The 13083-nt window shown below is 37.8% G+C and overlaps 1 protein-coding gene and 1 long non-coding RNA gene across 4 annotated transcripts in view; one reads left to right on the top strand and one right to left on the bottom strand.

The window, feature by feature from the left end:
* LOC133527487 (membralin) overlaps positions 1-13083 on the top strand; it is a 134966-nt gene that overhangs the window by 44250 nt on the left and 77633 nt on the right. The window lies entirely within an intron of this gene.
* On the bottom strand, positions 89-11651 carry LOC133527500 (uncharacterized). Its single transcript, XR_009800892.1, has 3 exons — positions 4595-11651; positions 4419-4514; positions 89-3406 (listed from the first exon to the last, which is right to left on the bottom strand). It is a non-coding gene; the product is annotated as an uncharacterized LOC133527500 (long non-coding RNA).

The raw sequence follows: 13083 nt of genomic DNA, 5'->3' as shown, positions 1-13083 counted from the left end.
TCCCCCTGGCGCTGGGGAATCTTTCGAAGATTTTTCCTGGGAAAAAAAAAAAAAAAAAAAAAAAAAAAAAAAAAAAAAAAAAAGGTTAATAGAGTGTCAAAAGTGACCTGAAATCGACTAGCCGTGATGCCGACAATATTCCCTGCGGAAATGTTCCTGTTACTCGCATAATTTGACATGACATGAAATGTGCACCAATCGTTGTTAATTGCATACAATGCTTATAGTGAAAGCTAAGAAAAAGTTCATGGAATGTTTTAAAAGGTAGGTAACCTTTAGTCCATTATCGTTTCGAAATCCAGGCCACCGTCCGGTTTTTCTCTGAGAATGAATGGGTACGACAAAAGCCTGAGGAATCTCAGAATCAGGTCTATTTCAAGTACGCCCGTGTTTTGTTTGCTCGCATCACGTTCCCCGCGAGCACGTACAGCCGCTCTCGCTCTGAATACTAATACATATCAGGCAGAGGATATCTAATACTCGCTCTGTAAACCTCGTAACGGATACTCACGTATGACTGTAATAGGGGCCGTGTCGTTTGCTATATAAAGTTCATTTTTAAAGCAATCATAGTGGCAGGTAAGAGAATAAGAGCGTTAGTAGTGGATAGGTCGCTCAGGTTGCGTGGCCCAAAATTGGATTCGCATCGCATCCAGTGCAGCGTATTAACGTCGGGCCGCCCGAAACAATGCCCAATCAAATGGAGTGCGCCGGCCCCGACACCTCGAATTCTGCGCGCCGTCCGCCAGATTTGCTTTAACTTTGTTATTGTATTCAAATGAATTTTATAACTTGTTTGGACCATATTGTGGCACCTTTGTTTTATGATATTGAACTACTAAACAGTGTTTTTTATTGCAAGGTTGTTGCTATAACTGTTTTACACGTGGCTATATAAATACATTTGTTTAAAAAATGTCTTTTTGGGCAAAGGTATACACAGGGGCAAAGTTAAAAAAAAAAACAACAATTGTAAACAATGTAAGTAAACACTTAATCTGGCCATTTATAGTGTAATTGTAAAACGGCGGTGAGAAATCTAAATAATGACAGCATTCGTGAATGTTCTGTCTTTTTAGGGTTCCGTACCTCAAATGGATAAAATGGAACCCTTTGTTGTTCGTCCGTCTGTCTGTCAATACCCTTGATCTCGACAACACGTTGAGGTATCTAGTTGAAATTGAAATCATATGCTTATACTCAAGTTTACAGTCCCTTTGAAGCTGTAAAAAAAAAAAACAAATTTCTATGATAACGGAAAAAAAGATATGCCGCGAAAAAACGTATTTTTCGACACTCTCAAGGGAATCAAAATGTATAGGGTACATCCCGTTGACTTAGAACTATGAAATTTGGCAAGTAATATCGTCTTACACTACAAGTACAGGGAAAAAATCTCAAAACTATATTTTATTAACAAAAAGTTAAACTTACACGGAACCCTCGGTGGGCGAGTCGGACTCGCACTTGTCCGGTTTTTTTATAGTAGGTAAGGTAATAAATAAGGTCACGATGGTGTATACCAGAATGCCGAGCAATATATTCCAGTTGTTAGGTATAACAAACATTCGGCACTAGGCATGCAGAAACAACACGGTGCATCGGTACAGCCTTGATTCATGCCGCGCGCCGCTGCAAGGGGATTACGGCTCGCACAGATTATAATTCGTCACGTTCACGTGCCGATATTCCTTAATATGACGATTTCAGAAGCTACAATTAGGGAACGCATTGTTGTTCTCTTATACATAAAAGTTAACGTGCCTCAGTTAGTTAACTTAGTTATAATGAGTTTTGTCTCTTGTTGACCTACAAATTAATCACCTACGGCATTAAGTTTTGAACTTTAATATCCTGGAGTCAAGCTTTGATTGCGTTAAGATGGAACAACAAAAAGCAACACAGACCATTCATATCTTGTCTAGTTGCAGTACAACACACACACCGGATTCACGTCGGGGTCATCTAAATGTTATTAAAATAGGTTAAACTCCCAGTTAACCACGTAATTAAATGTTGTTATACTTTTACAAGAATAGAATTGTTGACATGAGGAAAATCAAAAGAATGTAATTGTCACATTTAGAATCAGGTGATCCGTCTGCTCGTTTGCCTCCTCTATCATAAAAAAAACACATTTAGGTCACCCAAACGTAAATTAGCGTGCCAGCCAGTAGAGGTATGCCCTGCGCTTTATGCGGTCTTCACATTAGATCTGTACTCTGCGTCGGTGTGATGAGATAACCACGTTACCATATATATTGGATTGGTAACTGTAGCTAAACTTGACTGCTAGGTATATAATGTTAGTAACGCAGCGACATTAAATTCCGAAATGTAAATTATAATTGGCAAAAAATCACAAATTTTCAAATAAAATATTGCTGGTTTTATTTTGTCTGAACTGTTTCTTGCTTTCTGCGAGTACAATCTGCCTCATCCGTTACTACTCGTCGATTCTAACGGTAAAACTGACCTGCTAGATTCAATGCATACATCTTGAAAGTACCAAAATTTTATATTAACCTACCTCCGTGTTGAACGCGCAGTACATCCCATTCCCCGATAAGCTGCCGGCGTTAATATTCCCGAAGTATCGGCGTGATTGGTTATTAATTTACGAAATGTCCGTGGAGTCGGCTCGCGAAGCCCTTAAGCCCGGCACGAGCGGACGACAATGGCGTCGGACGACACCGTGGATTACTGAACACGTGCGATTCAAACTTATACGAGGAGCGGATGATGATTTTTAACACACTTCAATATTATTTTTTTGGTATTCATATAGTTAACAAACAGTTACGCGTCATGAAATAAATTTCGAATTTATATCCAATACGCACATGACCAACGTAATATCACTCGCAATATCGCATAATCCCTGCACATGATGCAACGTGTATTCGGCAGAATACACGTTGCATCATGTGCAGTGATCGGCGCGGCGTTTTGGTTTGGTTGCAACTCGGGGCGAATAAACTTGCACCAAACGTGAAACGTGAATGGCTCAACAACTGCATATTTAATGTAGTCGTTTGTAGTTAAATATATTACCTACACTTATATATCATTTTTTTCGAAGAGTTTAAAAGGCCTAAATTAAAGGCTTATTCATACTACTACAATTTGAAATACCGCGTTGTGGCATACAACTCGCCGATTACTGATTGTATTTTTAATGGATGTCCGTTGCGGTTATTAATGCATAATATTAAATACAAGACAATTTCTTTTAAAAGCTTACTAATATTATTTTTCTTGTATTTTTGGACTAACACATTCATAGAAAATATATGAAATCGGCTACAAACATAAAACATGTTATTATCATCATAATGATATCGCCGAGCGCTCTTTCCACATATCCCAAGTCGGCCTCCACGAATGGGGATTTAATTTGCAGCATCTGCAAATACGAGTACAATAGGTGAGAATTTGTTTGTCCTACCTGCCGTGCTCACGTCCGCTGCATCCGAGGAAGGGGTCACTTCTTTGTTGGGCAATTTCTCGTTTTAACTTCCACCGGACTGGCTGGCACGTTCGAGATGTCCAACGTAGAGTTCCCTAGCAAGGCAGCGTGAAAGAAAGGAACGTCTTATGGCGAAGTGTAATGGAGTGGTACATAGCTTTGAAAAGTGTTGTAGTGCATTTTATATCTTTGCATGTCTTTGCATGAAATCGGACATTTCATGTTTGGTGCCAGTTTATACGTCTTGAAGAGTAGAAAGATAACACGGAATGTGGTGAAGGTTGATCAAAAGTAGAATGCTGCAATATATGGTATCTTTGGCAGTGGTAAATTCGGTGTATTCCTATCTGTCCCCGCCCAACGTGACCACCGTCATACAAGAGGCGAGAACATATGGGAATGATTTGTATGTAGCGCATAAATTCGTAAATTCCTGGGGAAACTATACATATTTCGCCTCATATATTTGAGGTTGATAATCTTAAATTTCATACGAGAAAGTGGATCTTAAGAAATTAGAACTTTGTCGACCTAAAAGGAACTAATAAAAAACTTGTACGTAAACAATACTTACGGTTCTTTTTTTGAATTAGGTATTTTCAAATGATAGATATTATTGGAATGAATTCATAACCGACCCAACACGAGGGAAACCGGCACGCCATCTTTCCTTTACAAACCCCATTGTATAGTTGAGGTTGAGCGTAAAATCGGGTCCCGTGAAACAATATGCGCGGAGCGTGACGCGTGGCCACGAGACGACGATGACGCCGCATTAAAACGAAATCCATACGGGGATGATTGATGAGCGCAGCAAACACCGCGCCCGCCTCATTCAATTTACTGTCACCGTATACACTGCACTTTTACATATTAACCTCTACGTTTTTTCCACTGTGAATTTTCACGGGCTCCCAACGTGTAATGAAATTTCAAAATAGGCTTTTACCGTATGCGAAATGGCCTTTTGTTTGATTTTCTGCATTTATTGGTGCTTTTCCACGTAGTCAAAATAATAGTTTTTACACGACGGGAATGGTGTTCACTAGACAAATGTCAGAAAAGTTAACTAAATATAAACCAGTATTAGTACTTAAACAAAATATCAAATATGTATATGCTTACGTGCTGTTAGAAGAACTACACAAAATGTTAAATCAGCAGCAATAATTGTTATGTTGTCTTGCAGGTCGTCATTTTACGCAAAAATAACTAATAACAACCAAAACGAAGAGATCTGAAATGAGACTGAAACATGCATTGTTCTTCAAATTAATAATATTTAAAATACTTAACATTATTTATTCAAGTAGGCCTAGAAACAACCATTTTCAAATAATGATTACACTGACAATTATATTGTTGCCAATTTTAACTAATTCCAATACGGTTTACAAATATCTAAGAGGTTTTTATAAATAGGAACCTGAAACATCTAATCATTCATCTATGTAGTCTAATTAAGGCATATAGAATTTTTCATGAATTTTGAGCGTATAAACGTTTGCTAGGTGCCTGAAGCGGAACCCGGCCGATTGTCGCAACCTTTGATAATCTGTCAGCAAGCGTCCATCGCCGGTGCATCACTGTCAGCACAGAGGCCGTTGACAAATGAACTGGTCCAGTACAATCGTCGCTCACGGAGCACAGACGAGCTTGCGCCCCATGTTGTCCAGTCAGTCCAATGTATGTTTCCGGATTTACCACAGAAAGTTTTGCCAAAATTTTCTAAAATGTTGGTTTGAAAATTTCATAGTTTGTTCTATTGTCACGAAGTACTAATCTGATAATGGGATCCTTGAAAAATCGAGGGAACTTTTCAAATCAAAACATTTTTTTAAACTGTTGTGAAGTCGTTTTGTTCGGTCGGTTTAATGGTTTCTTAATAGACCGCGGGCCAGGAGCATATATTGTCAGTCATCGCCCCCCGGCTGATACTTTGTCACATGATAGTTTAGATGCTGTTTTAAATTTTTAAAAAAGTCAGCCGGTTGTATTGCGCTGGAAAGAACGTCAGCTAAACATACACAAATACGCGCCTTACCACTTTATGTCCGCAAAGTATGCGATTTATTTCATTAATTTGAAACGCCTGATGGAATGCTACATGCAAAGTTTCATGATTTTGCTATTACTACCATAAAAAGGTAAAGCGAAGACTTTTTTTTAAACTAACAATAGCATCTGAACTATCAAACGGGAGGCGATGACAATTTTTTTACGTGTTACGGTGGCTGCCATTCCTTAACTCACCAATGGAGCGGCTGCTGACGTCCACAAGGATTCACCATACATAGTCTATAACCACTATACGAGATTTCGCCCGGAAGGCGATTGGTCATGGAAATCTGTTCCTGGCTCGCGGTCTATAAGATGTTTTTTAATCTAGTTAACTATTTTCGGAAATAATTTGTGGCACAGTTGGAACTGCAATAACCAATTTGTACTGGTTTTGTGGCAATAACTCGCCTTCGCTCGCTTAACTACGAGAACGTCACCCCTAGCATCGGGTTCCGGTATTGAGCTATGCATATTGAAACCGGGACAATGTGAGTCCGACCGATATGTTCTGTGCATGTGTGTCAGTGCGGCGCGTCCTTTAACTGACCTGATATCTACGAAATTAATATGTCGAGATAAAGCTCCGGCTGTGTTGGTTTTGTTATGTATAAACCGTTAATTTGCGCGGTGACGCACGGCGTAAAAACCCTAACCTGTATTGTATTGTGCCATCATACTTGAAGACATATTTGCTTACTATGTAGACTAATTATTCTTATTGGTAAAAGATTAGGTGTTACATTTATCTAGGAACAAAAGTTAAAGTATAACCTGTTGTTGTTAAACTAGTATGTTCATTGTTAGCTGTGTAGATAATGCAATGCAGCTTAAACACTAGCTCATCACAAGCTTATATGTAAAAATATTGAAATATTGATATCAATAAATTTTATATTATATAATATTATTTAAAATAATTCGTTTTTTTCCGTTCGTCTTCTATCATATTAGACAAGCAATACTAATAACAAGCATAAGACATCTTTCCCGTCCGCCTATTAAACTTTGTAGCTATATCTGCGTAAAGTTTCTAACGCCCTTCATACTTCATATCGACTTTCGTACGTCTTTGTCGATTAGTACTATTATTGGGAAGTGCTCCTAATAGCTATTAGGTTAGCTAATAGGCTACGGCAAGCTAGCAAATTTCACTAAAGTGCATTATTAGGGTTCCGCGCCTCGAGAAATAAACATCAAAAACCTTTATTGGCTTATTACGTGAGACTAGTTTGTATAAAAAATAATTTGTAGAAAATTTGAGTTCTTTTTAGCTTCACGTGAAATTTCAGCAACACTAGAAATTAGAAAGGGGCCTTAACCCCCGCTTCGGGTTTTTCCTGATGCAAAGGCACCTTTGCATCGGGGGCAGCCCGACAGTAGGTAGTTATTTTATACATATTTAGTTTATATTTATATTTAAGTTCTGATACATTTAGGTTTAGTGATTAAGCTTAGTTTTAAATTAGTTTTATGTTAGATATATTTTTAAGAGAAATACAACGTTTTATGCATACATCAAAGCTTCAAGAAAAGATTGTACTCTCATTTTAGAGGCCGGTAACGCACTTACAACCCCTCAGGTGTTGCAGGTGTCCTTTGGCGACGGTAATCGCTTTCCAACAGACGATTCGTCTGTTCGTTTGCCTCTTTTTTTCATATTACATCTAATACCCTGTTTAAGTGTATTTTTTCACCCTATTTAATGCTCGGCTCAGTTGATGATGGTCGGTTCGCTCTTGACCGATAGTTATAGAGTTTAACCTGGCCACATGAAAGTTAAACTAACATTAAATATTCCGCTTACTTGGTTACTTATATTGAGTAACTTAGTATATGTTCTAGGTTATGTAAACGTTATTTCTTGGGAGAATTATGAGTACCTAATTATATACAAATGAATAACCATAATGAATAATTCTTATTCTTTTCACATGCTTTTTATTTTTATTTATTAAGTACAACCAGATCGTATATATTACTATATGTTACATCACATCACAATAATCTTAAAGTACTTCACCTGATATAATAGGACAATTATGGAGTACATAGCATTGTCCAAGTATAATATTGAGAACGACATAAAAACTATGGGACATTAAATGTTATAACATTAAATTAGTAAGACTTATAAAACAATTTAATAATATATTCTTCTTCCTCCTGTTGTACCGGCGTTTTGCCACGGCTCATGGGACCCTGGGGTCCACTTGACAACTAATCCCAAGATTTGGCGCAGGCACTTGTTTTTTACGAAAGCGTCTGCCATCTGACGTCCCAACCCAGAGGGTAAACTAGGCCTTGTTGGGATTAGTCCGGTTTCTGCACGTTGTTTTCCTTCACCGAAAAGCGACTGGTAAATATCAAATGATATTTCGTACATAAGTTCCGAAAAACTCATTGGTACGAGCCAGGATCGACACGCGACCTCCGGATTAAAAGTCGGACGTCATATCATTTCGGCCATCACCGCTTAGTTACAAATAGTAGGGTCCAAAAATACGACGGTGTTTGATATAAGCCGTAACATCATTCCCTTACACTTAGTCGAATGGAAAAAATACTTAGGCAACAAAGATTCTTACTTCCTTTTATTCAACACGGTGGCAACTTTAAGCGTATTTATGAACTTGTAAAGCTACGTACACAACAGTGCACTTCAAGATCAAATATTGCAAATCACTCTTTCATCATCCTCCATACTATCAACACCACTTTCTACATGTAACCGTTTTGGCAATTAAACCTTTATAAACCAGTAGTTTGGAAAATTATAACACTTCACTAAGAATCGAAGTTTTATTCGATTCGTCGTGATCCTGACCTGCACGGCGGCTACATTACGGCCAGCCAAAAAATTACAAATCATATGCTTCAAGTGGCAATGCCGTCCAGATATTGTGAATAGGACATATTGAACAAGGACACAGTCTGTACCCAGGTTTACAGCCGAGTGTTGTCGTTTAAGTAGCGGGTCGCGCGAGTTTGCAATAAGAGTTAGTCCAGTCAGCGCTCCAGTGCGAGTCCAAGTTTCACGTTCTATTATTCGATTCCAATACCTCCACGTCGAGAGCCACTGATACTTTTATTATTTCCTCACGGACTTAGAACAATAAGTTTCAAACTCTGCAGTTTGTGTTTGTAATTGGCCCGTTTTCTTTATTGTCAGCAATTTCTACTATTCAATGAAACATTCAAACAAATGATATGTAGTTAGTTCTGTTTCGCCTGTAAACCACTCAAGTCAAACATGAAAGTGATTTTCCTTTGTAAAACTGATGGTCGGACGGATGTTCAAAACTAAGCTCCCTCTTTACTAACTCCCTGATTGTAATAATCCACACTCGATAGAAACTAGCCTAGACGCGCGGTCTTATCTCAGATGGGAGCTAAAACTTTGCCCGTAGATTCTCTCGCTGAATTTTATTGGTTAAATTTAATTTTTAACTTCCAAGATTAGTGCTGAGCTATCTTTGGGTCGCTTAGGTTATTTATAATCGCCGCTTGGAAATTAGTTTGCGTTCTTTCTCTTTATGTTTGAATGCATTAATTTTCTCTTCAGAATTTAGTGTTTGTAATAAAATTTTTGGTTATTAGGATTGCCGTATTCTTTTATTGGTTGGTACAACTAAGAGCCGTCTGAGAATATCCTGTCTTGTTAGGGCTCCGTATCCAAAATAAACGGATATACTTATATCCGCAATGTATCCGTATGTGTGGATGGTTGCACGTCAAATTGAACTAAGTTTATATTCACACATACCAAGTATATTTGCGTCAATCCTGACGGAATTAAAAATCCAGTGCCGCTTATCAATCACTTGTCTCCAGCGGATCCTTAACAAACGGGAGCCGGACAACTTTCAGAAGTGCATTGTGGTTGGCATGGTGGATGGAGGTCGGGATAGTGGACTGGGTGGACATAGTAAAAAGTATGTTTAACAAACATGGAAACTATAGATCTAGATTAAGAGAAGAAAGTGTTATAATATTTTTTGTATGACCGTTTGTTTCATATTTAAATAAAATAAAATAAATAAAAAAGGCCTACTAGGGATCTACACAGGCGCCTATTTATTATTAGAAAGGCGGAAAATCCTGCAGATTGGAGAGCCTTGGTGCACAAAATAACGACTTCATGTGGTCACGACACTCAGTCATTAGGAGGAAAAAGAAGTGAGTTCAATTTGGCGTCTCCTAAAATATGCTGGGAGGTCATACTCGAACGATAGGAGGATATTGAGCTCAATAACGTGTAGGTTTACCGTTTATTCTGATGTATTATTCTTATTGTAACTTCTAAATTTTATTGCACTATGAAACAACACGTTTTTCACTGACGAACCATTTACATACACTTACATTTCACAATACTTTCCATCTCCGTTCCAAGGAACGTGTAAATTGCACCATATAGATTTCCCAAGCGCATTAGGGTGTTGGTAATGTTGGACGCGTTCCGAGGTGTAAACCTTCGATGGAGTCCGAACTAATCTTACTAAGTGAATCGCAGCGGACCTCCTGCCGGTCCGACGGGGACCATTCATGGAATGGCGCTGTGTTCTTGTGGCCACTAACTTGATGAATTAAGTTAAGATTGTCTGGCATAGCTGAAATAAATGCTAAAGAACTGAAATATGATGCATTTGGGCATTCTAACGCCTTTGCTTTGACTTTACTGATTTATATGTAAGTAGTTTTTTCCAATGATACCTATAGGTACCACAATCGCACATTAGTATCTCCGGAAATTATAAGGAAAAAACAAAAAACGTTTTACTAAGTCTCCAACGATTTCAAAGGAATTTATAACTCGCAGTGAGGAAAAATATTTTGCCCAGATTTCACTCATAATCAGGGATCGTACTTTTCATGCCGTTGACAGAAAAATGACGTCACGTTATATAGAGTATGATTCCAATTAGTATTTTCATAATAATTAATCATTTATCAACCTCTTTAGGTAATTTATACATATACTTGACAATCAGTACAGAAACGTCTAACTGACTTTCATCTTATTGTCACTCAAATAAATAATAGATTATTAATTTATTATATATTACATATTTTTGATTTTTAACAGCGTAACAAGCTTTTATTCTCGTAACAAGTATTTATTTTGATACCCGTCAATAAGTAAATTATCTAAATTTGTAGTATTGTAAAACAACTCCCTGTATGTTAAATTACGTCATATATGCGTCAACGGCATGAAAAGTACGGGCCCTGCTCATAATAAAAGCACCCCTAATTTTTATTATCACTTCAAGGTTAAGTCCAAAATAGTTATGATGATTTTACCCCTTTTCCATGATCAACGACTACGTAAATTATCTATTTAAGGCAAATTATAAAAGTATCATGTTATTTGTTATCAGCTGAGATGGGTATGCTACTCTAGTTTTTTAATACTTCCTCTATAGTGCATATACAGTGGCTCATTAAATACCAATTTAAACGCCACAATTATATTTCTTGTTTAAGACCAGCTACGCCAGGTGTCACTAGCAGTAAACGGGTTCCGACCCTAATTCGTCGAAATAGGCCGACTACGAATCCCAAAAATCATCGGCTGCAACTTGTGTCGTGCGAGATAACTCACTTAGCAGATTGGCGACAGCGGTGCCGGTTACTGCGCTTATATTTCTAAGACATGCATAGCGCAGTTTTCAGTTCAACTAGTATAAGTTTGATCTCTGATTACGAATAGCTAGCATCTCCAGATAAAACATTGGTTCGACTTAGGCGAAGAGTAGGTAAGCTATGGTGATCCTGTGGCCGTTTGCCAGCCCGCGATTATTGTGGCCATCGTGTCCGTTCGAGATAACTCTGTTACTCGCCACTCGCCGCGTCGTGTGCTGCCTTTATTTGTATGTGGAAATGACTGCAGTTGATTTCGCGACGGTGTTTATGACGCATTTAAGTGTTTCAGTTTTTATTTATTTAGTCTTACGTTGAGCATTTATTTTGTTTTCTTTTTTAATTCCAGAACTCCGTTAAAAATTATATATTGTTTAAATTAAATAGGGTTGGGTAGGTACGTACTCATATTATAAGTAAGTTTTGTTCCCATATGTTCGGTAGCTTACAGTCAACTGAACTTTCGTAAGGGACATATTGATGAAACATCCACTATTTGTGAATTATGAAGCTCTTTCGTGCTTCTATTTCTAGAAGGTTTACTTGTGCTGTTATTACACTCATTTATTTATTTGCTTAGACCTCAAGCGCCTTTCAGTCATGTCTAGTTTTATAAAAGTAGTATCTGCTCGATGTTTCATGAAACATTGTTCATTCCTATAAATGTTATCTAAACGATACGATCTCACGATATTTCAAAAGTGCGCTTTCGATTAAACCGTCCATTCCGCCGACAAGGTAATAACCTGCGCTTTATGATAAAGTTAATTAGATAGAACATTCGTTCCCTCGAGCGAGTACACAGATGAGACGCCGACCCCTCTGAAGAAAAAGGCAGAGAAAATGGAAACGAAAAATTAACGAATTCGTATTTTACCTCCACGCCCACTTGGTTTATCAAATTATTTGCTAAAAAGATGCAACAAGTTAATGAATACGAATAAATCAATTATACTTCCATTTGCAAGTGCATGTTTGTAGATATCTTATTGCAATTAAGGACCACACATTCGATCGTTTACGCTTTCTGTTGAAGTAAGATGTAAGTACATTGCCAAGTACCTTCGGTTTATGTGCGCCAGTAGAATAGATTAAATGAGGTATCTGCTACAGGTACGAGGGGTGGCTGAAAAGTAATCTACCTAGCCTATAAATAATAATAAAAAAATACTGGCCGCTATGAGTTCGTGTTTATTGACTATTCTTTTTTCAAAACTTCAAAATTTTTATTTGTCAGTTGCTCTTCATTTGTTTTTGACATTCGAATTTTTGCAATATGTCGCTACAGAAAAATAATTTGACCAAATTGAGCAACGTTCAGTGATTAAATTTCTCACAAAGAAGGAAATACGCGTTCGCAGATAAAACAACGTATGATGCCCGTGTTTGGTGATTTGTGTCCTTCAGATTTCACAATAAAGATCTGGTCTAGGCAATTTGAATCGGGCCGCGAAAGCCTAGAAGACGATCCTCGTAGTGGACGACCAATTTCTGTCATCACTGAAGAAAATGTGACCAAGGTGAAAAATATAATTCTTGAAGACCGACGAGTGAAATCCCACTGTTTCACTCGTATAGCTAGAGATGTGGGCATCAGTAAGGAACGGGTAAATGAAATAATTCATGGCTATTTAAATATCTCTAATTTTAGTGCCCGTTGGGTCCCCAAAATGCTGACCGCGATAGACAAGGACAGTCCTATCAAATTATGTTAATATTGAAGAGGTTTCTTTACCACTTTAATCTTATTCTCCTTCGAAAACATCCAAAATAAATCATAGTTTGAATTGTTGTCCACTTCTCTATTATATACATTTCGTAAGCTATATGTGTAATGTATATGAGTAAGCCGAGTAAGACCGGACGGGCGCCCCGAGATATAATTAGTTTCGTGATCAGCCCTCCACCGG

Source organism: Cydia pomonella, chromosome 18 (assembly GCF_033807575.1).
Source record: "Cydia pomonella isolate Wapato2018A chromosome 18, ilCydPomo1, whole genome shotgun sequence".
Classification (NCBI taxonomy): domain Eukaryota; kingdom Metazoa; phylum Arthropoda; class Insecta; order Lepidoptera; family Tortricidae; genus Cydia; species Cydia pomonella.
The sequence above is the reverse complement of the archived record's forward strand: the minus strand, read 5'-3'. Positions and strand labels throughout refer to the sequence as shown.